At 48.1% G+C, this 24102-nt stretch overlaps 2 long non-coding RNA genes across 2 annotated transcripts in view; both read right to left on the reverse strand.

Moving 5' to 3' along the window:
- The window catches only part of LOC139361443 (uncharacterized), a 286740-nt gene that overhangs the window by 249695 nt on the left and 12943 nt on the right, over window positions 1–24102 (reverse strand). The gene's annotated exons all lie outside the window — the stretch shown is intronic.
- Window positions 153–23984, reverse strand: LOC139361441 (uncharacterized). The gene is made up of 3 exons (XR_011619003.1): window positions 23717–23984; window positions 5161–5460; window positions 153–2337 (listed from the first exon to the last, which is right to left on the reverse strand). It is a non-coding gene; the product is annotated as an uncharacterized lncRNA (long non-coding RNA).

The raw sequence follows: 24102 nt of genomic DNA on the forward strand, positions 1-24102 counted from the left end.
TGATTTTCTTGTCAAACATGGATTTTATCTAACAATTGTAGATATTTTCACATAATCGATAATACAAGCATACATTTTGTGTACTGGTAAACACAAACCCCATTCAAAATAGTGACATTTTTTTCTCCATCTCCTGTTAGCAATCCCGTTGCACTTACCTGTTAAACATTAGTTTCCTAGAGAAGAAGATACTATCATTTCAAACTGCAGCAAACAAAATATTCTACAGGACATATAAATCTTGTATAAAACCTGAACTTTGAGCTATGAAATTCTGGTGGCTTTCTCAACCCAGTCAGTATGACACTGTGAAATCTAAGACTATACCAGAAATGTTCATTCATTTTAAGGTATGTATGTTTATTTAAGGCTATTTTGCTTTAAACCAAGTGGTTATCCTCAAAATATACAGCTTCTGTTGGGGAGGATAAAAGGAGAAAAATCAAAGTTTAATCTCCAGTTCTCATGGGAAAAATCTGAAGAGCAGTTGTCCTCCTTTAAAAAAAAGTTAATAAAAAATGTTTTCATGAAAAGATAAGATCCTGGCATGTTAAGACAATTTAACCATTTTAACTGATGCAATCATTTTCTCTAAAATAGATACTGCATTTGCTATCCAATGGGCAGTGGTTTGAGAGCACATTTCTGAAAGATCCTTTGGTTAGTAGCTAGGACAGAATTTACCTCAGGAACAACAATATCCACACACAGTGACCATTCCCACTATTCTTTTGACTACACAGCTTACACTAAGGTAATAAAAACACCAGCTATGTTTTCAGGATGCAGTCAATACCCCATCCAAAAAGAAAATAAAACTTACATTTTAAATTAACTTAAATGGTATGCATTAGAAGAGAGTGATTTTGCAATTGCTGGATCAATCAATCACAGTCACTTGACTGTGACTTGAGAGGAGGTTTCTAGAAGAAATTCAAAGTTTGGATGAATATCTGAGGGTAGTCTCTTCTTACCTTAATCCACATGTTTCTAACCCATAATTATCTCAAAGTTATCGCGCACACACACACACCACACACTTTCTTGACTTCACTGAAACCCACTGTCACCTAAGGATACTGCTTCTCCTCTCAAGCAGGGGCTGGGAGATGTTTTCCATCAAACTCAAAATATCCCGGTATCAGAACCAAGGCAGTGTCCTCCTGACTACCCAATGCCACTTGCAGACAAATAACTGCACTCTCTTTTGTAAGCTGCTCCTTTGAGTAGTTGACAATAAGAGCCTCTTCTCCCTCCAGTCTTTGCTTAATCATTTGATCACTCCTTAAAGAATTTAGCACCCAACTGATCGTCTTCTTTTCACCCAACCTTACCATCATGCTAAGCAGATTTAACATCACTTGGATACACCATCAATACCTTGACCAGCAGTTCCTTACTCTGATACCCACTGATAGTTGTCATCATTCACCCCAAGCACCAACTTCCACAGTCATACCATGAATTTGGTCAACATTGGAAACTGCACTTCAGATAATTCTGCAATAATATGAATACCTTCACAAACACCACCACCACCACCTTCAGCTTCCCTTCCCAATGGCCTTGTTTTCGTCCCCTCATACAACATTTCTACCTATCAAAAACTGCAATCCAGTGACACTTCTACTTACTCTACATTCATCAGCCTCCTCAGCTCTCTACACCTCTCTGTCAGTACTATGTCACCTCCCTCCCCCGTGTCCACCTCCAACTCCTGGCTTAGTATTTTATCTGGCCTATTCCTATTCATCCTTACTCATACCGCTTTCTTAGAAAGGGGCTACCCATACTTGTAAGCTAGATGAAGTTCTTCTGTTAAGCCATCTTGTAAGTTCTTTGTGCTTTTCTTAGCTATTCTTCAAACACAACAATGATCATATTGCAATTAATGTCATTGTGGATTTGAACAAGGAAAGTCTCTTTTATCCTAGATTGTAAATTGGTTAAGAGCAGAGATCATGACTGTTTTACTCTCAATTACATATGTTGACTAACACCATGCCTGGAACATAGAAGGCACTCCAGAAATATATGTGGAGTCACACACACACACACACACACACACACACACACTTATGCATACACACTCATACACTTACCCACAAAGATTTCTTCCAGTAAATGGGTATCTGTATTATGCAAGCAATGTGAAATCAAAAAGAACATTTTGGGGTTTTTGCTGCCTAACACCAAAACTAATTGCAGCCACTCTTCAAAAAAAAATGCAATAACTTTATAAACAGCCACATCCTGATTCTTCCAGTAGAAATCTCTCCATTCTCTGCTGAATATTCATCTGTTGGGAGGGACACTCGCCAAGAAGCTCAGCACTTTCTGTAAAGAGAAGCAGCAAGAATAGAAGATGTGCAGAGAGGAAAGAAAGTCAAAGGCAGGCTCCTGCAATGCAAAGGTGCCAGGAACAAGGGTGCAATCCCAAGCTGTGCAACACAGGATGGAGGAGGGAGATCTCACTTTTATTGTAAATAGCAGAATTCTTTAAAGGTAGCTCTTTAAAGAATTCTTGAATTCTTTAAAGGTAGCTATTTCAGAATTCTTGAAATAGCAGAATTCTTGAATTCTTTAAAGGTAGCTATTTCAGAATTCTTGAATTCTTTAAAGGTAGCTATTTCAGAATTCTTGAAATAGCAGAATTCTTTAAAGAAAGAAAGAAAGAAAGGAAGGAAAAGAAAAGAAAAGAAGGAAAGAAGAAAGAAGGGCCAGGCATGGTGGTTCACGCCTATAACCCCAGCACTTTGGGAGGTCAAAGTGGGTATATCATGAGGTCAAGAATTTGAGACCAGCTTGACCAATATGGTGAAACCTCATCTCTACTAAAAATACAAAACTTAGTCGGGCATGGTAGCTTGTGCCTATAGTCCCAGCTATTCAGGAGGCTGAGGAAGAAGAATCGCTTGAACCCGGGAAGCAGAGGTTGCAGTGAGCAGATCACACCACTGCACTCCAGCCTGGGCAACAGACTGGGTGACAGCGTGAAACTTAGTCTCAAGAAAAGAAAAGGCCAGGTGTGGTGGCTCATGCCTGTAAACCCAGCACTTTGGGAGGCCAAGGCAGGTGGATCATGAAGTCAGGAGATCTAGACCATCCTGGCCAACATGATGAAACCCTGTCTCTACTAAAAAAATTTAAAAAATAAAAAATAGCTGGGTGTGGTGACACATGCCTGTAACCCCAGCTAGTTAGGAGGCTGAGGCAGGGGAATCATTTGAACCAGGCAGGCGAAGGTTGCAGTGATCCAAGATCGCACCCCTGCACTGCAGCCTGCGACAGAGCAAGACTGTGTGTAAAAAAAAAAAAAAGAAAGAAAAAGAAAAAGAAATTGTGTTGTGTTTCCTATAGGAGACCCTAAACTGTTGTGAATTGTGTGTTAAGAGACAAAAAAGTTGTTCATGCAAAGTGCATGAATATATCAGGAAAGCTTCCTTCCAAAGCTAACTAAAATCTTATATTGTGGGGTAACTAATTTCTGGCCTAAATCTCATGGGATTTTTTTTTTCACTCATACTTTCTATCTAAGTGGTTATTTTAAAACAGTTATTATTCTTTACTTAGGTGTTTAAGCTTTAAAAATGTTTCCAAGCCTAAGTTTAGGTATCCTAATTACCTTTTAAATATTTAGCACTTGGCATTGTTTACAATGTCTTGAGAGCAGATGCCTTTCCAGTTCAGTTTTAGAACCCATGTGCCCTAGACTCAACATCAAAGAATGCCATATTTTTCTCATCACTTTAATTTTTCTCTTTTATTGCATGACTACAGTTTCATTATTAACATGTGGTTAAGAGGGTACATCTTGGAATGAACTTTGTTCTAGGTTCTCAAATTTGGGGGATTAATTTAAATTTCAGAATTAGACTTTTTTCAATACCCCTTTTAAAAAAATTAATTAGCATGTATTTGTATTTTCATGGCCTTTGACCTGAGAAGTTTTCTGAGCTCCAAACCCAAGTGCAAATTTTGCCTTTCGTTACATACATATATACATACACGTGTATTTAGTTCCAACAATAATTGATATTGCAGTGTTTCTCTAGCAGTTCAGGCAAATGAAACTTAATAAAATTCAGGGAAAAACTTTAAGCTATTAAGTGCAGGTTATTAAAACACTGGTCTAGGCCAGGTGCAGTAGCTTATGCCTCTAATCCCAGCACTTTAGGAGGCTGAGGCAGGCAGATCACTTGAGCCCAAGAGTTGGAGACCAGCCTGAGCAACATAGTGAAACCTTGTCTTTACAAAAAATATCAAAATTAACCAGGCAAGGTGGTGTGCACCTATAGTCCCAGCTACTCAGGAGGCTGAGGTGGGAGGATCATTTGAGCCCAGGAGGCAGAGGTTGCAGTGAGCCATGATCATGCCACTCCACTCCAGCCTAGGCAACATCACAAGACCCCATCTCTAAAAAAGTAAATTTTTATAATAAAAGATAACAAAACTAAATAAGAGGAATTTACATGCTCTGGTTCACGATCGTTTCTAAATTTTCAGACTGAAGAAAAACTAAAAACACAAAATTATACTTGAGATTAGTTTGCTACAACAGATTATCCTTTGCAAGGGTCATATATGAGTTTGGAAAATTGATACAGCAGTTAGTAATCTAAGCTTCATGGAAAAATTGGTCATCTCATGTTATTTTCCCCATTCTAAAGATGAGAAAATGCAACTAAAGTAAAAAAGTTCACCTTCGTGGACCCCAGATAAATGGTAAAGGGCTTAGTATTTCTCATCATCTGGCTTCACTAAAACCTCAGATCCACTTCCTAATTGAACCTGTCCTCCCAGTCTTTTTATTACAGTGTGTTTCCAAATGCAGCTGATGGGTTATCTCTAGCCTTTTTGTTTGCCTTCAGGCAGGGAAAGAGCAGAATCTACTGTTAACATGTAAAGAATTACTATTTCATGGCCATTCATTTTCTTTTTTAAATAGACATATTTTTAGCCAGTCCTGACCACACAAAGACCACTTGCTGTTTCTGGCTATAACATAAATATTTAATAAAAGGAAAAACTACTTTGAGCCAGTCTTTCATAAGGCATAAACTATACTAGCTTTGTGCTACACTTTTGCAATTTCCCAAATCCATCTGATATTTATCCCAGAGTTTTTGTCAGCTTGGAAAACTTAGGAGGCATATTCACCTGGGTTTTAGAAATGTTTCCAGGAGGCCAGCCGTGGTGGTGCGCCTGTAATCCCAGCACTTTGGGAGGCCGAGGTGGGTGGATCATGCAGTCAGGAGTTCGAGACCAGCCTAACCAACATGGTGAAATACTGTCTCTACTAAAAATACAAAAATTAGCCAGGCGTGGTGGCAAGCACCTGTAGTCCCAGCTACTCAGGAGGTTGAGGCAGAAAAATCACTTGAACCTGGGAGGTGGAGGTTGGAGTGAGCCAAGATTGTGCCATTGCACTCCAACATGGGCAACAGAGTGAGATTCCATCTAAAAAAAAAAAAAAAAAAAAAAAAAAAGACAAAAGGAATATTTCCAGGAGATGCACGTGCAATCTTTGAGCTTCTATTTCTAGAAGAGAACCATCCAACCAGCTGTCACTATAAGAATCTGGATTTGTAGTTAGGCAAGGTGGCATGCACCTGTACTCCCAGCTACTTGGGAGGCTGAGGCAGGAGGATGACTTGAGCCTAGCAGTTCAAGGCTATAGCACAACATGATTGCACCTGCGAGCCTGATGTCTACCTGGTGACTCCTGTCCTGTGCTACCTGGGGCCTGGGGGGCTTCTGCCAAATGGCCAGAGGCATCTGGAGTGAGGGATGAGCATACATGGGCATCACTGGAAAAGAAAGGTGCTCACTCCCACCATTCCTGAAGCAGGAGCCTTGAGATGTGGGGATGCAGCACGAGAACATCTTGCTCTCTTGAGTATCTCCCACCAAGTGAACAGGCTACGGGGCTGACTCTAGGATGTGGGTTCCTGGTTACCAGAATTCTTTTTTTTTTTTTTTGAGATAGAGTCTCATTCTGTTGCCCAGGCTGGAGTTCAGTGGCACGATCTCAGCTCACTGCAACCTCCACCTCCTGGGTTCAATCAATTCTCCTGCCTCAGTCTCCTGAGTAGCTGAGATTACAGGCACGAGGCGCGCACCACCACACTCAGCTAGATTGTTTCTAATTTTTAATTTTTTTGTATTTTTAGTAGAGATGGGGGTTTTACCATTTTGATCAGGCTGGTCTCAAACTCCTGACCTCATGATCTGCCCACCTCAGCCTCCCAAAGTGCTGAGATTGCAGGTGTGAGCCACTTGGCCTGTTTACCAAAATTCTAAGTTCCCTTAGGGTCTATCGCCAAGGAAGTGAGGTTACTTCTTTAAGGTTCCATCCCCTCAGTCTCCTCCTTCCAGAAGACCTACTCAGGACCCCACTGGGCTGCTGACTGTTCACCCTCCCCACAGGTCATCTCCTTACCTGTACACAGTTATGTCCACCCAGGGCCTCTTGGACACCTGCACCTGATGTTCACCATGGGCCTAGGAATCCACTTGGGGCCTGGAATCCTACAGGGGCCTAATGTTACCCTGCAGATTGGGTAGCCTCCTGGGGACCAGGTATCAACCTGGGGACTGTGGTTGACCTGTGGGCTGATGTCCACCTGGGGACTGGGTATTCACCTGGGGCCCTATGTGCACCTGGGGCCGAATGTCCCCCTCAGGATGAATTCCACCTCGGGTCTGTATGTCCACCTGGGACCTGATGTCTGCCTTAGATCTATGTCCCACTAGGGCCTTGCATTCACCGGGGACTTGTATCCAGCTGTGTCCTGATGACCTACTGCATCCTGTTGTTCACCTAAGGTCTGGTGCCCACCTGGGGCCTGGTGATCACCTGGGAGCTGGATATCAACCTGGGGCCTGGGTGTCCACTTAAGGCCTGATGTGTGCCTAGGGCCTGAATGTCCATCTGGGGAATGGATGTCCACCTTGGGTCTGATGTCCACCTGAAGTTGGGTATCTACCTAAGGCATGGTGTCTACCTGTGGCCTGATGTCCACATGAGTCTGGGTTTCAGCTGGGGCCTGCTGTACATCTGGGACCTTGGTGTCCAACTGAGGCCTGATGTCTACCTGGTGACTGTCATCCTCTTGAGGCCTGATGTCCACCTGGGAATGGTTTATGCATGGAAATGGTTATGTCCACCTGGGGCTGGATGTCGCCCAGGGGCTAGATGTCCACCTGTGGCCCCATGTTCACCTAGGGCCTAATGCCCACCTGGAGCATGGTGTTCACCTGGGACTGGGGTGTTTACTTAGGGCCTGATGTCCCGCTGGTGCCTAGATACCCACCGGAGGCCTTGTGTTAACCTGGGGACTGGTATCCAGCTAGGTCCTAATGACCACCTGGGTTGAATTATTCACCTAGAGTGTGGTGTTCACTTAGGGCTTGAGTGCCAGCCTTGGACCTGGTGTCCACCTGGGACTTGGGTATCAAACCAGGAGTTGGTGTCCAGTTGAGACATCAGGTGCACCTGAGGTCTGAGTGTTCGCATGAGGCCAGATGACCACTGGGGGTCTGAATGTCAACCTGGTGTCTGAAATTCACTGGGAGCCTGGGTATCCACCTTGGGCCTGATGTCCACTGGGGGACTGATGTTCACCTTTGATCTCATGTTCACCTGGAAACTGTGTATTCACCCATGGCCTGAGGGTCACTTGGGGTTGAATGTCCAACTGTGGCCAGATGTGCACCTGGAAGCTGGGCATCCACCTGGAGCCTGATGTTCAGCTGGAGCCTGGAGTTCAACTGAGGCGTGATGTCTACCTGAAGCTTGATGTTCATCTGGGTGCTGGATGTTCACCTGGGGCCTGATATCCACCTGAGGCCTGAGGACCCTTCTCGGGCCTAATGTCCACAAGTTGGCCTGGTATTCATCTGGTGCCTTGGTGTTGACCTGTGGCCTAATGTACTCCTGGGTTCTAGTGTCCTCTTGGGGCCTGATGTCTACCAGGATCCTGGTATCCACCTAGGGCCTGATATTCACCTGGAGACTAGGAATCCACTTGATAACTGGTGCCCATCTGTGTCCTGATATTCACCTTGGGACTGGGTAAACACCTGAGGCTTGATGTCCACTTAGGGCATCAAGTGTGTATTTGGGGTCTAGTGTTCATATGGGGCCTGATGTCAACCTTGAGCCTAGGTATTCACCAGGGGACTAGTGTCCAGCTGGGGCCAGATGTTCACTTGGGGCCTGGTGTCAACTTGAAGCATGGTTGTCAACCTAGGACCTGATTTACAGTCCAGTGTCCACCTTGGGCCTGTTTTCTATCTGAGTCCCGTGTGTCCTCATAGACCCTGGTGTCAATTTGGGGCCTGGGTATTTAGCTGGGGCCTGGATATTCAGGGGTACATCATGTCTACTGGGGTCTTTGTGTCAATCTGAGCTCTGATGTCCACCTAGGGATTGGGTATCCACCTATGGCTTGGCGTTTACATGGGGCCTGTAACACCAGGTTCCAGATGAACTCAGATGTCCACCTGAGGTGTGATGATGACCTGAGTTATAAGTATTCACATAAGGCCTGGTGTCAACTTGGGACCTAGGGCCTGGGTGTCTACCCGGGGCCTGACTTCCGAGTAGTTCTTGTGTCAACAGGGAACCTGATATACACTTTGGGCCTAGGTTACCTCCTGATGACTAAGGTCCACATGGTTCCTGAGGACCACCTGAGGCCTGGTATTAATTTAGAGCCTAGTACCCACGTGGGGTCCAGGTGTCCACCTGAGACGTGATGTTCACTTGGAGTGTAGCAGTTCACCTGGGGCCTGGTTTCCACCTTGAGTGTGTGTATCCAACTGAGTGCTGGTGTCCACCTGGAGTCCAGTGCATACCTGGGGCCTGCTGTACACATGGGGCCTGGCCATCTACCTAGGACCTGATGTTCAGATAAGGGCTGGAGTTCTCCTGGCCTGGTGTCCACATGGAGCCTGGGTGTACACCTGGAGCCTGATGCCCCACGTGGATACCTGGGCCCCAGTGGTCATCAGATCCTAGGAAACTTTCAGGCCGCAGGTGCACATAAAGCTCCAAGTGGCCACGTAGGCCACAGGTTGATTCACAGGATCCAGGTGGACACTTGGTGCAAGATGAACACCATGCCCCAGGTGAACACCAAGGCCCAGGTGTCTACCTAGTTTTCAAGCAGACACCAGGCACTAGATTGACACACAGGTACCAGGTGGATATCAGGCCTCAGGTGAACACCAGGCCCCAGGTGGTTAGGTTACATATACCATAGGTGGCCATCAGGTCCCAGGTCTATATCCACTCCCCAGTTGAAAATCAGGATCCAGGTGGATACCCATGTCCTAAGTGAACACCAGGTTCCAAATGAACATCAGACTCCAAGTGAACACACAGGCCCCAGTTCAATACCAGCCTCAGGTAGACATCAGGACCCCAGGCCCAATGTGCATGCCTAGTCTCTTGGAATACGTCATGTTCAAGGCAAAGACCAGACTCCAGGTAGATATCTGGTGCCAGGTGGACATCTGGCTGCAGGTGGACATCAGGCCTCAGGTGGATACCCAGTCTACAGGTGTAAATCAGGCCCCACTATTTCATCAGGCCCCAGTTAAACACTTGACTAAAGGTGTGCATCAAGACCCAGGTTGACACCCAGGTTTCAGGGGCACACTGGGCCCAAAGTGTACACCCATGCCCAGGTGGACATCAGGCCCAAGGTGTACACCAGACCCCAAGTGGACATCAGGCTCCAAATTGACACCAGTCTCTAGGTAGATCCTTAAGCCCCAATTGGTCATCAGGCCCAAGGTGGATACCTTGACCCCAGGGGGTCACCAGGTCACAGGCAGGCCCCAGGTAGACACTAGGCCCTCCCTAGGTTAACACAAGATCTGACATGGTTTCAGCCCCCATGTGGACTTTAGTCATAAGGAGCTTACCTAGGCCCTAAGTGGACATCAGGCCCCAGGTTGACACACTGAACCAGGTAGAAGTCAGGCTCTAAGTAGACACCCAGGCCCTAGGTAAATACTTCAGTCCCAAGCCAACATCAGGCCCTATGTGGACACCCAGACTCCAGGCAGACGTCAGGCCCCAGGTGAACACTGAACTCAAGGTGGTCATCAGGCCCCAGGTTGACACATAGGCCTCAGGTAGACAACAGGCACAGGTGAACTTCAGGCTCCATATGAACATCAGGCTCCAGGAAGAAATCTGTGCCCCAATTAAACACCAAGTCTTAGGTAGACATCAGGCCTCAAATGGATGCCCAGGCCCCAGATGGATATAAGGCCTCAGAGAAACACCAGGCCCCAGTTAGACATTAGACACCAGGTGGACACAAAATCCAAAATTGACAAATGGAATCTAATTAAACTAAAGAGCTTCTTTAGATACTGTGAGGCTTGATGTTAATCTGTGGCCAGATGTCCATCTGATGCTTGATGTCCACCTTAGTCCTGGGTGTCTACTAGAGACCTCATGTCCAACTAGAGCTTAGGAAACCCCTGGGAGCTTCGTGTAAACCTGGGGACTGGTATGCAGCTGGGTCCTAATGATTCCCTGGGTCATATTATTCACCTAGGGCCTGGTGTCCACTTGGGGCTTGAATGTCAACCTTAGGTCTTGTGTTCATCTTTGACCTGGTGTCCACCTGGGACTTGGGTATCAACCTGAAGACTTGGTGTCTAGTTAAGGTGTCATGACCACCTGGGTACTGAATGTCAATCTAGGGTCTGATGTAAACCTCTAGTTCAGTATTCATCTGGGCCTGGTCTTCACCTGGGGCCTGCTGTCTACCTGGGTCTTGCTGTCAACGTAGGGTCTGATGTAAACCTCTAGTTCAGTATCCACCTGGGGCCAGATGTCTTCCTCGAGACTTATATTCACTTTTGACCTGATGTCCACCTGGGGACTAGCTATCCATCCATGGTCTGATGTTCAGCTGGGCACAGATGTTGAACCGTGGCCAGAAGTGCACCTGGAGTCTGGAGTCTGGGCTTCCACCTGGAGCCTGATGTTTAGCTGGGGCTAGAGTTTACTTGGAGAATGATGTCCACCTGAAGTTTGATGTTCACCTGGGGCCTGATACCCACCTGGTGCCCAAGTATTCTCATGTGCCTAATGTCTACCAGTTGGCCTGGTATTCATCTGAGGGCTTGGTGTCAACAGGTGGCTTTATGTACACCTGGATTCTAGTGTCCTCCTGGGGCCTTATGCCTACCAGAAATCTGGTGTACCCCTGGGGCCGTTGCTTTTGGTGTTTTAAAAATGAAGTCCTTGCCCATGTCTTAAAGCTGCAAAATGATTTTCTTTGACTTCATGTCTCACATCCAGGACATGCTCATGCAAGAAGTGGGTCCCCATGGCCTTAAGCAGCTCTGCCGCTGTGGCTTTGCAGGGCACAACCACCCCTCCTGGCTGATTTCGCGGGCTGGTGTCAAGTGTCTGGCTTTTTCAGGCAAACAGTGCAAGCTGTCAGTGGATGTACTATTCTGGGGTTTGGAGGATGGTGGCCATCTTCTCACAGCTCCACTAGGCAGTGCCCCAGTGGGGACTCTGTGTGGGGGCTCGCATCTCACATTTTCCTTCTATACCACCGTGGCAGAGGTTCTCCATGAGAGCTTCATTCCTGCAGCTCACCTCTGCATGGACATCCAGCCATTTCTATACATCCTCTGAAATCTAGGAGGAGGTTCCCAAATCTCAGTTCTTGATTTCTGTGCACCTGCAGGCCCAACAACATGTGTAAACCACCAAGGCTTGGGGCTGGCACCCTCTGAAGCAATGGCTTGAATGCTACATTGGCCTCTTTTAGCCATACCTGGGATGTGGGGCACCAAGTCTTGAGACTGCGCAAAGCAGCAAGGTCTTGGGCCAGGCCCATGGAACCATTTGTTCTTCCTAGGTCTCCAGGCATTTGATGGGAGGGGCTGCTGTGAAGACCTCTGACATGCCCTGGAGACATTTTCCTCCATTATATTGGTAATTCACATTTGACTCCTTGTTATTTATGCAAATTTCTGCTTCCAGCTTGAATTTCTCCTCAAAAAATGGGTTTTTCTTTTCTATCGTATCATCAGGCTGGAAATTTTTTCCAAACTTCTATGCTCTGCTTCCCTTTTAAATGTAATTTCCAATTACAAACCATATATTTTTGAATACATAAAACTGAGTGCCTTTAACAGTACCCAATACACCATTTGAACACTTTACCACTTAGAGATTTCTTCCACTAGATGCCTTAAATCAACTCTCTCAAGCCCAAAGTTCCACCAATCTCTAGGGCAGGGTCAAAATGCTGCCAGCCTCTTTTCTAAAACATAGCAAGAGTCACCTTTATTTCAGTTCCCAACAAGTTCCTGTCAGCATTTTGATCAAGGCCATTGCCATTCAGCAAGTCTCTAGGAAGTTCCAAACATTCCCACCTCTTCCTGTCCTCTTGTGAGCCCCCCAAACTGTTCCAAGCTCTGCCTGTTACCCAGTTCCAAGGACGTTTTTACATTTTTGGATATCTTTGCAGCACCACCTCACTCTTGGTACCAATTTACTGTATTAGTCTGTTTTCATGCTGCTAATAAAGACATACCTGAGAATGGGAAATTTATAAAGGTAAGAGATTTAATGCACTCACAGTTCCACATGGCTGGGGAGGCCTCACAACCATGGCTGAAGCTGAATGAGGAGCAAAGTCACATCTTATATGGTGGCAGGCAAGAGAGCTTGTTTAGGGGAAGTGCCCTTTACAAAACCATCAGATCTCGTGAGACCTATTCACTATCACGAACACAGCACAGGAAAGACTCACCCTCGTGATTCAGTTACCTCCCATTTGGTCCCTCCCATGACACATGGAAATTGTGGGAGCTACAATTCAAGATGAGATTTAGGTAGGGTCACAGCCAAACCATATCAGGCCCCACATGAACGTATGTCCCCAGGTAGACATCTGTCCCAAAATGGACATCAGGCCACATATATATACCCAAGCCCCAAGGGTACACTTAAGCTCTGGGTGACTCCCCAGGCCATACGTAAATACAAGGCCCAAGGTGGACATCAGGTCCCAGGTGGACCCCCCACATCTCAAGTACACAACAGGCCTCCACCCTGCCATCAACATCAGGTCCCAGGTGGAAACCCAGTCCCAGGTGGACACCAGGCACTTGATGAACACTAGGACCCATGTGGTCACCAGGCCACAGCTGGACACCTGTCCCCAGTGAACAGCAGACTCTAGGTGTATACCTCATCTGCAGGTGTGCATCAGGCATTGGGTTGACACACAGGTGCCAGCTGAAATCTGGCCCTCAGCTGAACATCAGATCCCAGGATGTCACCCAGGCCCCAGCTAAACACCAAGTATTAGGTGGACATCAGGCCCCAGGTGGACATCAGGCCTCAGGTGGATATCTAGGCCTTTGGGGAACATCAGGCCCTGGTGGATGCTGAGGCCCCATACAGATACATGGCCCTATGTGGACACCCAGGGTCCAGGTGGACATTAGATTCTGGATGACCTTAGTCACAGATGGCTGCGTCTACCTAGGGCCAATGACTGGGGCCTAGTTATCCAGCTGGGGCCAGATGTCTATCTGGGGCATGATGTCCACCTCAGGCCTGGATGTCCACCTGGGCCATTGTGTTCCTCTTGAGCCCAGTGTCCACCTGGAACCTGGGTATCACCCTGTGACCTGTGTATCCACTTGCAGCCTGATGTGCATCTGGAGCCTGAGTTTCCAGCTAGGACCTAATGACCATCTGGGACCCAGGTACCCCCCTGGGGTATCTGGTTCCAGGTGTACACCAAGGCCCTGTAGATACCAGGCCCCAGGTAAACTCAAGACCATGTCTGTATATCAGGTCCCAGGTGACTGCCAGAGCCCCATGTGTACATTAGGCTCTATTAGACACTGGATTCCAGGTGGACATTGGCCCTGAGGTTGACACACACAGTCCAGGTGGACGAAAGGCCCCATGGATATACTTGTGCTCCAGATGTACATCAGTCCCCAGGTGAACATAAGACCACAGGTGGACATCAGGTCTCAGGTGCACATCTAGCCCTAGGTAAACCTCAGTTTTAAGTAATTAGCCAGTGGGCACACAGGTACACAACAGGCCCAAGGTGGACATTGAACTCCAGGTGGGCATCAGGTCCTAGGTTGATAACCATGCACCAGGTAGACAGCAGTCCCCAAGTGAACACCTAGATTCAAGGTTGATATCAGGCCCCAGGTGTACACCAGGCCCCAAGTGAACACCAGGCCCTAGGTGAATACCTATGCCCCAAGTGGGCATCAGGTCCCAGCTAAGCACTCAAGTCCCAAGCTGAACATCAGGATCCAGGTGGACACCAGTCAGGAAAGATTCCTAGGACCTCGGTGAACATCAGGCCAACAGTAAAATCCCAGGCCCCAAGTGGATACTAGGCCCCAGGTGTACATCAGGCCCCGAGAGGACATTGGAATCTATGTCCACATCAGGCTGCCGGTTGACCCCACATCTCCAGATGAACATCAGGCCAACTGGTGGATATCAGGTGGCATGAGAAGGACACTTAGGCCCCAGGTGGATACCCAGGCCCCAGTTGCACATCTGGCCACCCAGGCCCCAGGTGGACATCAAGCTTCAGGTGGACATCATGGCCTGGGTTAACCTTAGGCCCCAGCTGAGCATCAAGTCCCAAGGGAATACCCAGACCTCAGTTGTACATCTGGCCACAGTTGGCCATCTGGCCTCAGGTGGACATTTGGCTGTGGGTGAATATCCAGTCATCAGGTGGACATTAGGTCAAAGGTGAACATCAGTCCCCAGATGAATGTCAGGCTCAAGGTTGCCATAAGGTCCCAGGTGGACCCTGAACTTGAGGTCTACATCAGTCCACAAGTTAACATCCAGGACCAGGTGGGTAGTACACCTTAGGTGAATACCAGACCTAGGTGGACATCAGGTCCCAGATAGAAACCAGGACTCAGGTGGATACGTAGGCTCCTGGTGGATATCAGGCCTCAGGTGAACACCAGACCCCAGGTAGACATCAGGCACCATGTGGACACTCAGGCCCCAAGTGGACATCTGTCCCCAGGTGAATATCCATTTATAGGTTTATATCAGGCCACAGTTATATTCCCAAGCCTTAAGCAGACAGCAGGTTCCAGGAGAACCCCAGACCCCAGGAGTACACTCAAGCCCCAAGTGGACACCCAAGACCCTGGGTAGCTACAAGTCCCCAGGTGGACATTAGGCTCCAGATGGATATGAGACCCTAAGTAGACACCTAGGCTCTAACTGGACATCAGCCTCAGTTGGATTCCCAGGTCTTAGGTATATATCAAGCCCAGGTGAACAACATGCCCCAGGGATTTATAAAGCCCCAGCTGGACACCAGTCTTCAGGTGGATACCTAATCCCCAGTTCGACATCAGTTCCCAAGTGGACACCAGGCCTCAAGTGAACAAAAAAGCCAGCTGTGTACCTAGTTCCCGGGTGGGCATCAGGCTCTAGGCTGACACACAGGCACTAGGCGGATATCAGGCTCCACATGGATGCCTATACCCAAGGTGGATATCAGGTCCCAGGTCTATACCCAGTCCCTATTTGAACATCAGGATCCAGGTGGATACCCATGCCCTAGGTGAATACCAGGTTCCAGATGAACTTCAGGCCCCAGGTGGACACCAGGCCCCAGATGGATACCTAGGCCCCTGATGAACATGGGGTGAACACCCAAGCACCAGATGGACACCTGTGCTGCAGATGGACACCAGGTGCCAAATGCACGCCAAGGCCTCAGGTGGATATCAGGCCCCAGGTGGATACTGCGCTCCAGGTGTATATTAACCCCTGTTTGACACCCAGGCCCCAGACGGACACCAGGACACAGGTGAATATAAGGCCCTAGGAGGATGCCAGGCCTTATGTGCATATTTGCCTCCAGGTGGACACCCAGGCCCCAGGTGAACATGAAGCCTCAGGTAATCATCAGGCCCCAGGTGGACATCAGAATCCAAAAGGACACAGAGGCCCCAGGTGGACCCCCACGCCCCAGGTAAAGACCAGGCCTCAGATGGATACCTAGGTCCAGAGTGGACATCAGGCCTGAGTTAGATGGTGAACTGTAGGTGGAAACCAGGGCCCAGCTGAACATCAGGCCCCAGATGTACACACAGACCCCAGGTAATGCCAGGCCTAAGGTAGACATCAGGCCCCAGGTGGACCCCAGGTCCCATGTGGATACCTAGTCTCTTGATGAACATCCCACTCAAGGTGGTCATCTGGCCACAGGTGGACATCAGGTTCCAGGTTTACACCAGGCTTCTGTTGGACACTGGACTGGAAAAGTGAATCAGGACCCAGGGTGACCGCCACACCCCAGGTGGACATCACATTCCAGTTTGACTCCCAGACCCCAGGTGGACAATATGCCCTAGGTTAATGGCAGGCCTCAAGTGGTTCTCAGGCCCCACATGGACATCAGTCATATGGATCTTATCTAGGACCCAAGTGAACAGTCAGGCCTCTGCCTGACACCAAGAACCAAGTGGAAGTCAGGCCCCAAGTGGACACCCAGGCCCTAGGTAAATACCTTGATCCCAAGTCAATGCCAGGCTCTATGTGGAAACCCAGGCCCCAGGTGGGCATCAAGCCCCAGATGAACTCTGAACCCTAGGTGGACATCAGGCATATGTAAACTTCAGGCCACAGCTGAACGTCAGATTTTTGGCAAATGTCCATGCCCCAGGTGGGTATCAAGCTTCAGGTGAACACCAGGCCCCAGGTGGACATCAGGAACCAGGCGAACACTCAGTCCCACATGGACATCTGTGCCCAGGTGCACATCCATCCCAAGGTGGATATCAGGTCACAGATGTACACCGAAGCTCCAGGCAGGCACCAAGCTCCAGGAGAACGCTAGAGCCCATAAAGACACTCAGGCCCCACGTGGTTGCTTAGGCCCTAGGTAAATACAAGGCCCCAGGTGGACATCAGGCTCCAGTGAACACCAGCACCCAGGTGGGTACCTAGTCCTCAGATGTGCACCAGGTTGACACACAGTCCCCAGTTGAACTCTGGGCCCCAGCTGAACATGAGATATCAGGTGGTCACCCAGGCCTCAGATAAACACCAAATCTTAGGTGGCTATCAGGCCCAGGTGGACACCAGCCCTCAGATGGACACAGGTCACCAGGTAGATATCAGGCCCCAGATGGATATCTAGGCCCATGGTGAACATCAGGTCCTAGTGGACACCCAGTCTTCATATGGACATCAGGCCCCATGTGGACACCTAGCCCCAGGTGAACATCACACTCCAGGTAGACACCAGGCCCTAGATGGACATCAGGCCACAAGTGGATGTCTAGCCCCAGAGGGACATTCAGCCCCAAGTGGACATCAGGTCCTGCATGGATAAACCATTTCCAGGAGGACACCAGTCACCAGGTAGACATCAGGCCACAGGTGAACACTGGACTCAGGCTGTATATCAGGCCCCAAGTTGACAACCAGGCCCGAAGTGGACACCAAGGCCCCAGTGGACCACAGGCCCCAGCTGAACACCAGACTCATGTGGACCTCAGGCTGCAGGCAGACGCCATACCTAAGATAGATACCTAGGCTCTAGGTAGACGTTAGATGGACACCCAGTCCCCAGGTGGTCATCAGGCCCTAGGTAGACATCAGGTTCCAGGCACACATCAGACCCTAAATGACACCCAGGCCCCAGTGATCACCAGCCTCAGGTGGACACGGAGGCCCAAGGTGGAATTCAGGCCTGAGGAGGACATTTGGCCCCAGGTGCACATCAGGTCCCAGGTGAATACTCAGTCCCCAGGTGGACGTCAGGCCCCAGGTTGATACCTAGTCCTCAGGTGACTATCCAATCCCCAGTGTAACATTAGGCCCCTGTTGAATCCCAGGCCCCAAGTGGATTCCTAGGTCCCTGGTGAACGCCAGGCACAGATCTACAAGCAGGCCCTGGGTGGACATAACTATGTAAAGGTAAGGAGTTGACCTGCGGGGAGGGTGAGCAGTCAGCAGCCCAGTGGGGTCCTGAGTAGGTCTTATGGAAGGAAGCGGTTGAGGGGATGGAACCTTAAAGAAGTGACCTCACTTCCTTGATGACAGACCCTAACAGAACTTAGGATTCTGGTAACCAGGTGCCATATCCTAGAGTCAGCCCTGTAGCCAGCTCACTGACTGGGAGATGATCAAGAGAGTAAGATGTTCTCATGCTACATCCCCACATCTCAAGGCTCCTGCTTCAGGAAGGCCCAGAGTGAGAGCCATTTCTGACGATGCTGACGAAGGCTCATCCCTCACCCCAGATGCCTCTGCATATTTGGCAGAAGGCCCAGGTATCACAGGACAGCCCAGGGCAGGCCCTTCCGGGCTGAGGGTCACCACTGATATGAATGGGGCTGCATCTGCACATTGTCCTTGACATGCTGGAGCCTCTGAAGCCCACTGATGTACAGGCACATGATGAGGTGACCTCCAGTCTGGAAGACTATCTGGGAGTGCTGTTTTGGGGCTAAAATTCCTGTAAATTCAGTGAGGTTGTTTTTGTGTTTGGAAATTCCAGTGGAAAGTGAGTGACATTGGTAACCATTCTCTTTTCTCAGCTCCTGCTCCATGTGCAGAAATACAGTTATTTCCAGCACCAGCTGTTGAGTTAGTGCCAGCACCAGGGGAAGACCCCCTCCAGGGACAGTGGTGGAGCTAGAGGCAGCTCCAGAGACCTCCTGTCCCTGCCTTGGGACTGCCAAAGTCTAGCCCAGTGAGGAGCTGCCTGATTTCATGTCACTTGCTCTAGCCACTGGCCTCAGCCATGTCACTTGCTCTAGCCACGCTCAGCTTTTAGCATGGCTGAAGCTACAGCTGGCAAGAAGGGTTGGGCCAGCACTGCCCCAGCCAGCAGCTCCCAGGCTACTCTCAGTCCGGGACACAGTGGGAGCCATGGAGGCGGAGAACAGGGTGTGCAGTCTGGGATCCTGTGCATTGCTAGAGAGGGGCTTCTCTCATTTGGCAGAGCCACAGCCCTGCTGCCGAAGAGCCTGCTGCTGCTGCTGGATGTGTTTGTCTGCTTGAAGGAGTTGCTAGAGAGCAGAAAAAGAAGCCTGCAAGGAGGGGTTCCAGCAGCTCCTCCTGTCCCAGAGGTGGCCTCCTCCAGGCATGGAGGTTTGCCCTCTGCTGGGCACCTGCGCTGTTTGCTGCCTGGGATGGGCTCTTCTTGACAGGCAGGCAAAGGGTGAGGGAGTCAGGGGGTGTCTCCAAAGGAAGCTTCCAAACTCAGCAGCTGCACATCAGGGTCTCCATGCCTCCATTTATGAAATTTATTTATTTATGAAAAAAATAACACTTTTATTCATAGTGTTAGAATTAAAAGTTTATACAATGACATTTAAATAAACTTTGACTTTTTGAAACTTGAATGTCTTCTTTCACTCCCTAATGTTGCAGATGATATTTTTGAGGCATCCTGGAAACCTCTAACAGTTGTGTGCTTTTGTGCTTTTACCTGTTTTGACTCCCTCAGGTTTATTGTGGAAAGAGGGATCATGTAGGTTCATTTCTCAGGCAGATAGATCACCTTTTACCATCAAAGATTTAGTATCACAGTTTCTTTCCAAAAGTTATGTGTGCAAGTTGATATGTTGGTATTTTTGCTAATCTGGGGTTAAAACAGAATGCCATAGACTAGGTGACTAATAAACAACAAATTGACTTCTCACAGTTCTGGAGATGGTAAAATCTCAGGTCAAGTGGTCAGCAGATTCCGTGTCTGGTGAGGGCGGGCTTTCTGTTTCATAGACAGCCATGTTTCTACTGTGTCCTCACATGACAGAAGGGATGGGATGAGGGATCTCTCTGTGGTCCCTTTGATAGGAGCATGAACCCCATACACGAGGTCTCTGCCTGCATGACCTAATCACTTCCCAAGGCTCTACCTCCAAACCCCATCACACAGGGAAATGCACAAAACTATGAAGGAAGGAGAAAGGAGAATCTAGTCCAGGTTTTCTGGTGACCCACAGCAAAATATGTCAAAATGGATGCCTCTCCATTGAGGACCACACACTCTCCAGGGTTGGACTGGCTCCAACAATAGTCTCATAGAGCTATGACTAATTTCTACCATCTGATTCTTCTTCCTATGACAAAAAAAAAAAAAACCCACCACTTTTGGATGACACAAACACAAAATAGTAATATAAAGACAGTTGAAATAAACAGGATAACTAAATTTCACCAATAATGTCAAAAAAAATGGGTGTTGGGCACTCTCTCTGCAGAGTTCCACACAGGAGATCAATGAGGAACTATTTGATGGGTCCAACTTCTCCAACTCCGTGGACCAAGAGCAGGTGCGCCACACCACTAACTATGGCCAGCATGGGCCTGATGTCCATCTGGGGCTTAGGAATCCACCTGGGGTCTATACCCACCTTGGGCCTGGTGTTCATCTGGGGCCTCATATCCACCTGGGTCCTGGGTGTCAACTTGGTGCCTGATGTCCACCTGAGGCCTAGATATTCACTTGGGCCCATTGTTGACCTGCGGCCTAGTGTACATTTGGAGCCTTAAATCCACAAGTGACCTAGGTATCTACCTGGGGACTGCTGTACAGCTGAAGCCAGATGTCCACCTGGATCCTGGTGTTCATCTGGGGTCTGCTATATACTTAGGGCTGCTATATACCTAGGTCCTGATGTCTATTTGGGGCCTGGGTATCCTCCTGTGGTCCAATGTCCACCTCTGGACATCTGGGGCCTGGATGTCCACCTAGAGACCTGATATACACCTGGAGGCTACTGTCCACCTGGGCACTGATGCTTACTAGGAAAATGGCGTATACTTGGGACCAGGTATCCATTTGAGGCCTGGGTGTCCATTGTGGGCCTTGATGTTCATCTGGAACCTGGGTGCCCACTCAGGAATTGATGTTCACCAGGGACCTAAGTATTCTTCTGGGGCTTGATGTCCCTGTAGGACCCTGTGTTCTCCTAAAACCTGGGCCTCCACCTGTGGCCTAATGTCCATCTTGGGCCTTGGTGTTCACCTAGGGCCTGAAGTCCATCTGGGCATTGGGTATCCACCCAGGGACTGGTGTCAACCTAGGGTCTGATGTCCACCTGGTACTGGGTTTCCACTCAAGTCCTGATGTACATCTGGGGCCAGATTTTCATCTGGGAACTGATGTCCACTTAGACCTGGGTGTCCATCTGGGGCCTGATGTTCACCAGGTCCTAGGTATTTACTTGGGGCCTGATGTCCACTTGTCCTCAGACTGTGGGCACCTGGAGCTGAGAGAACACTTGGTCATTTTCAGTATCACATGCTGGGCACACCAGGGTACCTGGCACAGGACTAGTGCTAAGGGCAGAATTGCTGAGTGAATCAATAAAAAGGTGTCACACGTCCCTTCTTGCTTCTGGCTACCTCACAATGTGGAGATCATTAATAAGAACTGGAGGTGCATGACCTCAGCATGACTTTCTCCTGGCTCCAGTGGGCACCAGGGACCCAGGAGGCTGCTCTCCCACTACCCATGTCACCAGGAGGAGCATCACAGAACACAACAGTCACCTGCATTAGGGGGTCATCAACTTAGTGGCTCTCCAGGGTCCCAGGAGGCAAAGGAGCAGAAACTGCAGGCTCTATGGGCACTAAGAGGGACCTTGGAAGCTCTCTTGTCCCCTTTTTTCCTCCAGCTCCTGAGGTATGCAGCTCATTCTCAATGCATCCTTACCTTGGCCAGGGCAGCGATTTCCACTAACTTCCAAATGAGGACCTCACGGACCCAATGTGGCCTGCTCTTGTCTCAGGAATTTTGACACAGAGTCCAGTACCTGGAAACATTCTGTCTTATCTGAAATCATCACCCAAGCCCCCAAGCCTCTCTCTGCTCTGAAGGACCCCCCAGGAGTAAAAAGCATTTTCCAAGTGTCTCAGCACACACTCAGTCATTCATAAAGAACCAAGGCCAACAGATTCTTCTGAGTACATGGAAACCTGTGGTTCCATGCTCCAAATAAATCACATCATAAAAAGGAGAAAATAGGGGCTTACTCCCCTGTACCTACACTATGACAGGTGGGACCATCCGATTCCAGGTACCCATAGAGGTGGACTGCAGGACCCTAATCTCAACCTTCCAAGGCTGTGCTGGGCAGGGGGCCCTGGCCCAGGAAGAACCTTGGGAAGCTTATGGATCCTCCTGCCCATGCTCTGGGCCCTTTTCTGAGCCTGACTCTAAAACTCAGCAGATTGAACAGGACTTGCTGGTTATACTTTGGTCAAAGGTGTAACCTCCTATATCTCTAATTCCTCACAGAGTTCTTGCCATGTTCTCCCACCTGTCCTGTTCTCAGACCTCCAGAGTCAGGGGTGATAGGCTACTGACTGGTAACTCCATCTGGATGTCTAAGAGCATCTCCTACATAGCAAATTGTTACAGAACTCTTATGTCCACCACCCTCAATCCTATTCCTACCAAAGTCCCCCCATCTCAAGCACCATGGTCTTCGAGCTGCTCAAGTCAAAATTTTAGGTTTCATTCATCCCTGGGGGCTATTGTTCCCTCGCTCTGCATTTTCATTTCATGAATAAGTCCTGCATCTCTCCAGAACATAGTTTTTATTCTTTCCATTTCTCTCTGTGTCCATTAATTTCATGATGTTCCGGGCCACCACTGATTCTCACCTGGATGTCTATAGTGACATCCCCAGTTGTCCTGGCTTCTGCTGCCACCTGCCTACAACTCACTCTCCATGCAGCAGGCAAAATGTCAATGTAACATTTACATCTAAGTATGCTACTTGCTGCTGAAAACCATCCAAAGGCCTCCAACACACATGTGATAAAATCAGAACTTCTGACTCTCAGATGGCAAAGACAGTATCCATCATTCTATTGTGCCTTCTTATCAGAACACCTTCAGGGCTGGAATCATGAATATGTAATGCTTAGTTCTCAGGTTGGTGCAAAAGAAATTGCGGTTAACATAAAACCCTAATTTAAACTGGCTCAGCTTTCCCATACAACTGAAGTTGAAGAAAATTACATTTGTTTTATCTGAATTCCTTTCTTAGAAAACCAACCACCAGGACTCACAGACAGTATCAAGGAACTGAAACTTTCCAACAGTGCATTGGATAATGAGATGCACCTGCTGCTTGTTGACCAACTCCTCTTACTCACCCCTTCCTGATTCCTATTTTCCTGTATGTAGTTACATTCATTTCTCACTAGATACACCTCTAATTTTAGTTGGGGTGGGAGACTGACTTAAAGCTGATCTCCTATGTCCTGGCTGATGGCATCTGCATTAAAGCCTTTCTTCTCTGGAAACACTCCTTGTCTTAATGATTGGCTTTCAGTGTGGTGAGCAACTTGACTTAGGCCAAACCCGCTGCATTCAGCAACATAATTTCTAATCTTTCTTACAACCAGAAGTCATCAGCTTTGTGATTCTGGGTAATGAAATGGAATCCTACTAGAAAGTTCTTTGAGAATTTTGACTTTCCTGATGCAAGTTTTACCACACACTGGTTGCCCTTTCTTTCATGTTTCCTATCTGGGATACAATTGTGATGGCCAGAGCAACCATAACTATTTTGGAATTGTGATGTAAAGTCTATGAGGCTCCAAAAGAATACATCACTGAGACTTTTCAGCCATTAAAACTATCTACCTCCACCTCGGACTTCCCATTACCTGATAGAATGAACCTCCTTCTATTGATCTCACTGTGTTGAAGATGGAGTTTCCCAAATTTAATTGCAAATTATCCACGTGGCCTATCAGGGCCTGCATCTTCTGGTCTCCATCCAGTTCTTGGACTCTATTGTCTCCATCTTTCTGGTGGTTCAATTCATTCTTTCTCATTTTTGTCTCAAGACTTCCCATAAGTTAACATTCCCATCTCTGTACACAACCATCCTTATTCCATTCCCTTTTCTCACTTGCAATGCTTACATATACCTTTTTATTAGCTGACTCCTAATGCTGGAATTAAAACTTTATGGGAATAGAAACCTCAACTGAGTTTTTAATCACTGAATATGTGGTGCCTAAAAGAATAGTGGTAGGCACTTGGTAAA

This window comes from Macaca nemestrina, unplaced genomic scaffold, assembly GCF_043159975.1.
Source record: "Macaca nemestrina isolate mMacNem1 unplaced genomic scaffold, mMacNem.hap1 Scaffold_50, whole genome shotgun sequence".
Classification (NCBI taxonomy): domain Eukaryota; kingdom Metazoa; phylum Chordata; class Mammalia; order Primates; family Cercopithecidae; genus Macaca; species Macaca nemestrina.